This window comes from Culicoides brevitarsis, chromosome 3 (assembly GCF_036172545.1).
Source record: "Culicoides brevitarsis isolate CSIRO-B50_1 chromosome 3, AGI_CSIRO_Cbre_v1, whole genome shotgun sequence".
Classification (NCBI taxonomy): Eukaryota; Metazoa; Arthropoda; class Insecta; order Diptera; family Ceratopogonidae; genus Culicoides; species Culicoides brevitarsis.
In genome coordinates this window covers 654,075-660,074 of record NC_087087.1, presented here as the reverse complement: position 1 = coordinate 660,074, position 6,000 = coordinate 654,075, and positions in this window count along the sequence as shown.

Sequence of the window (6,000 nt, the reverse complement as noted above, 5' to 3'; positions counted from 1 at the left end):
ATTACTTGAAACCACAATAATTAAACGAATGTTTTCCATAAAAACATTTTTTTACAACTTTTATATTGTTTTTGCCCTACAAAATTTATTCCTGAGAGGTAATTTCGAAAACTACACGTCTCAGAGCATGTTTCATGGAAAAAAATGTTAGTTATGACGTGCCCGAAATTATTCGCGAAAAAAAATTATTAGAAAACTATTAAATCTAACACTATAATATATGAAATAAAAAAATATTGAAAAAAATATTAAAAAAAAAATATTAAAAAAATAGAAAAAAAAAAATTTTTTTTGAAAAGTTGAAAACTTCAAAAAAAATTTTTTCTATTTTTTTTAATATAATTTTTTTTTTATTTTTTTTCCTCTTTTTATATGAATGAAAATTTGTTTCGTCGTAAAAAATCATTTAAATCTCGGAAATGCCTTCTTATGTTCACACCAAAGCTCACAAAAAGCGTTATAAAAAACGACTTTGTTCTCTATAAAGAAATAAAAACAATTCCGTAAAAACATATTGAATCAAAATCGAACCGGAAATAAGGGTCTCTGTTCCATTATTATTCGTCTATTTTCATTTCCTCTGATTTTTTTCACTCTTTGTCATTTCGACGCGTAAAAATAGAATGACACTCTACAAGTGCTTACGTACGTGCTTGAATTGTTGTCTATCTTTAATTGGCATAGAAGGGATTTTTTTTTTGGTATTTTTGTTTTTTAAATGAGTCAATAAATTTTTGATGCGGAGATATTTTGCCGGAACGACAATTTTTATGAAAATACAGGGGAAAACTCGAGTTTCGACTTAATGACGGAAGGAAATGTGTTCGGATGAATTGGTTGCTTGAACGACATATTTTGCTCACCGACATAATTGTGTGTGAAGAAAGGACCAAAAGCATCCTTTTTTTAGATACCTTTTTTGGTATCCAAAGAAATCTGTTTTTTTTTATGTAATCACAAAGTGAGAATGAACCGAAATTGGAAAGAAATCAAATTTTATTGTTGCCTTTTGTATTTTATGACTTCCATTGTTGGTCAATTAAATAGATAAAGGACAAGTATCAGGTGTTGGAGCATCAATTAAAGTTTTTTTTCTTTCCTTATTTAACATTTTTGAAAATAATTTCTTCAAAAACATTTTTACAAAAAAAAAATTCTTTTTTGTATAATAATTGCACAACAAAAGAAAAAAAATGTGAATTTCAAAAAAAAGAAGAACATTTTACGTCATCTCACTAATGATGCTTTCATTTATATTAAACATACTTGAAATCTCAAATGCACCCTTTTTCTTTTATTCTTCAGTCATTTTTTTTACAGAACACACAATTACAACAACTTTGAGTGAATGAAGAGGCAAACAAAGACTCTTCTTTGAGCTCTCTCTCAAGAACAACAGTCTAAATTAATAATGCGGAAATTTTTAATTAGGTGCGAATATGCTTCATTATTTATTTATTAAATAAAAAAAGTCTCTTGAACGAAAAAAAAACTCCTTGAATGAAGAGAACATCTTATAACAACATATTGAAACCCATTAAAATTCTCGCATGACGAGAAAAAAGAAAGTTAACGGTCGAAAAGTCGTTATTTCCTCAATAAAAAATAACTTTTCTTCACATTTGTCGTCGACTTTTCATCTAACTCGGCATTTAAGGCGACAAAATTCCTTTTTTTACCAACATTTCTTGTGTGCGACGTGTTATTATCACACATCACATAAAATTGTGAGAGACGGAGAAAAAGATGAATGACATATAATTTGTATTATTATTTTATGACCAAGGGAATTTTATTGAAACTGTCTCACAACAAAATGGAAACGAAAGTGCCATCATATAAATGTGCTAAAATCATAAAATTACGAACGTTCCATAAAAAAAAAACGGATGGCGATAATTTTCCGTTATTTTATTGGGAAGAAAGAGACATTTAATGGCAAAATTGAAATTATTAAATTTTTGATGCGATTTTTGTCTGATACTTTTTTTTTGCTGTCGGTGTCTGAGAGGAAAATTTCGAATATATTTTGAGAATTTGATTAAAAACATCAAAGATTTCACTCAGAATGCATCGTTTGTTGAAAAAGCATTAAAATCAAATCCTTTCTAAAAAGCTTTTTCATTTATTTCATTATATTTTATTATTACTTTAATACTTGAGATATGCAAGCGCACATACACACACAAAAAACAAACAAACATGCCACTCCATTCAAATTTATGCCTACGCACACCAAAAAAGCTTTTAGAGAGTAGTAGGTCATCTCTATTCATTTCACATTTCATTATATTTTGTACACTATACGGCTATTTACTATCATATCAGTTCACTTTTGTTTATGCACGTCGCATATGAGAAGAAGTTGCGGGAATTTTTAAATTTAAGAGAAAAATAAAAAAAAACATTTGTAAAAAGTAGAAAATTAACATAAATTATACTAAAAACGAAACAGAAAAAATCAATAAAATTTAATTAATTTGAATTTTTTGAATTAAAAAGAAGATGAAAATTTAAATTACAAATTAGAAACCAAATTTAAATTTGAATTCAAACTTGAAAAGTTCAACTTTAAAAATTTTCAAAAAAAATTTTTTTTTTTGATGTTGCAATTTTTAAATTTGAGAATTCCTGCAACTCCGAGCGTGTCCATTTACTTTTCGCAGAAGAACATACATCATGCTCGCAATTCATGCGTGAAATTACACACTGACATACGCTCTGCTGTAGTTGGGGAACGAAGAAAATCGAAATTTTGGACAAAATGTACCGTTCATGGGGAACAAATCTCGTAAAGATTAAGAATTTTACTCTTGAATCCTTTTCTGAACTAAAACGTGCGTGTCTTAAATCGATAAAACTTATTAAAATTGTGAAAATTTGCACTCCAATCGACGGTAGATAGATAAAACACAAATCTCTATCTCCTTAAAACGTCTCAATGGACAGGATTTTAGACATTTTCATATTAAAACCGAGATTAAACTTGTATTTAAACGAACTCTTCACTTTAATAATATCGACACAAGTTGTTGTACTCTTTGTCATTATCCATCCTTTCGCTTAATTTACTCCATCGAACTGACAGAAAAGTTTTTCCAATGGTTAATTCTCATTATCGTCACATCTTCAAAATGATGAGAAGAAAGAGAAAATTCATAAATAATCAAAAGTAATGTAATCCGGATTACACAAGAAGCAAAGTTCATCATCATCACATCATCAAACGGAATGGCAAACGAGATAAGGAGCGGCACGAATGACGAATGAAAGGACGAATAATGCGATTTTTTCCATGCGAAATCTCTTCTCTTCATAAATAAATGATTGTATTATCGTCATTATCGATTGTGCTCACATAGCGTCAAACCGATCCGTTGATTAGGTGTGCAAAGTATTTGTTTGTGGTTTATTAAATGCAAATACTATAACAACAATTGGCACGTCGTCGTCGCACAATGTCTTAACGAGAAACTTTTGTTGCCGAACTTTTTCACATCCTTGACTTTTGTGTGCATATATGTGATGATTGAATGGTTTCGTGGCTTTGTCGAACTAAAAAAGAAGTAAATTTTTGGAAAGTTTTGATAAAGTTTGAGATGTTTTTGTTCTACCTACCTCTCATGAGAGGAATATTTATCAAGAATTACCTCAAGTTGGTCAAAAAATTAAACTATGAAAAGTTTGTTGATCGATTTTTGTGCATTTACTTCCCTTTTTTGTTCGAATTTTCATGTTTTTTGATGTTCCGAAAACAGCACAGATGCAAAACTTGCTGAAATTTCTGAAAAAAATGGATCTACAATCAATTTTCATGCAAAAAAAAAGAAAATGTAGAAATCACAAACCTTTCGTTGAATACCAAATAGAATAAGTTATCTGCCTCTGCTTAGATATTCTTGTTTGTGTTTGCCTCCTCACACACCTTTTTTATTTGATTTGCGAAATTCCACAGAAATATTACCTTAGTCAGCATCCTCCCAATACAACATTTTTTTTCTTCCTTTCCTATTTGCTGGAAGCTAGACGTTATGTTATGGGTTTCGTTAAATAAACAATTTCATTTTATTAGATCGTTATTTTCTACCTTTTGTCATTTTTTTTTGCTTCTGTTATAGGATTAGCATATTGTAATTTTATAAAATATTTAAACAGATTTTTTCTTCGGTCACAAAAACCTCTCGTCGCATTGCTGACGAAATCTTTATGTTTAAACAAAAATAAATTTTTAAGTTGAATTCAAACATGGGATGAGAAAAGTTAATCTGGTTAGTTAGAAACTGATGTTTTGTTTGATGAGTACTTACGTTCGCAATTATCTGCACTAAATAAACATTTTTCTTCATTATTTGAAGAATTTTTCCACGTTTCAATGCAAAATACACACGGATATGTATGAATTTAGTCACTTATATCAGGCAGGAGTGTTATTGCCTTTCTCCAATTCCATTAGTGCAGTCAGGCTCTATTTTGGTATGAAATAAATATTCCATGCGGAGGATGGCTAAAATGCAAATATTTACATTTTACAATTGCAATCAATCGATTTTTGCATCTATCTCTCGCTCTTTCGGTTTCGAGCGTGTGTGTTGATGGATTAAAAAACAATAAAAATAGAAATTTTATCTTGTGATTTTTTTTTGTGACACGTCGTCGCTCTCGTTGTTTGTTTTGCAATGTCACAGTCGAAATTTTCACATGAAGTACATTTTTTGTGATATATTAATTTTCAACTGATCGTTTTGAATGAAACTTTTCCTCAGGTGACCTATAAACTTTTTATTTTAACATTTTTCACGTAATTTTATCCGAACCCTGCAGAGATAATAATGTCACAATATCGGTTCGAATTTTAATTGAAAAAGGTCACGCGATCCAAAAAATCAAACAAAACCACTTTTTTATTGCATCGTCATCAGCGTGACGGTGTGAAATTTCATACGAATAACTCACATTTGATAAATGGTCCCGATTTCCTCGATGCATGCTAATTATCGTGTACATTTTAACAGCTATAAATAATAAATACGAAATTTATATAAAATAGATAATGATGCGAAAGAGAGATAAACACGAAATATAAATTGCATAGTTTGTAAAATAAAATTCCAAAACTAATTTTGTAATTTAAATAATTAATGTCCTGCACACAAACAACGCGGCGTTGTTGTTGTTTTTCTATATTTAATGAGAGAAAAAAGTACTTTTATTGTTATCGGACCGAGTTTCATTTATTTTGTATAATTTATAATACGAAACATTTTGTTTTGATGCTTCAATGAGTTTTTAAATTTTATTTTTTCGAGAAAAATATATTTGGGTGTCAATTTCATTGTGAGCTCCGAAAATGTATATTGAACGGTATGTACTATATGTATAAATTAATAAACATCAGAAAAATCTCCTTTTTATTTACACACATCGATGGTTTTGTTTCGACAAAAATGCATTATTGATAATTATTGTGCGGTTTGTACAATTTTTTGTTTTGTTCGAATTTGTTTGTATTAAAAAATATCTTTTTTAAAATTAATTTAAAAAAATAATAAAATTAAAAATTTTTAAATAATTATATTTTTAAATTCAAAGTTTTAAAAGTTTAATAAAAAAAATCATTATTTTTTAATTATATTTTTATTTTTAATTTTTAAAAAATAATAAAATTGATAATAATAAAAATTTTAAATTAAAATTTTTAACAAATCAAATATTTTATAATTATAATTTTTTTTAAATATTAAAATTAAAAATTTTTTAAAAATTATAATTTAAATTTTTAAATTAAAAATTTTAAAAGTTTAATAAAAAAAATTTTAATTAATTTTTTTTTTATTAAAATTGAATTAATTGAAAAAAATTTAATTAAAAGTCTCACAAAATTTAAAAAAAAAATATTGAAAAAATTAATAATTTTATTAATTGAATAAAAATTTTAAAAGTTTAAGAAAAAATTTTTAAAAAGTTAATAAAATTTTTAATTTAAAAATTTTAATTAAAAAT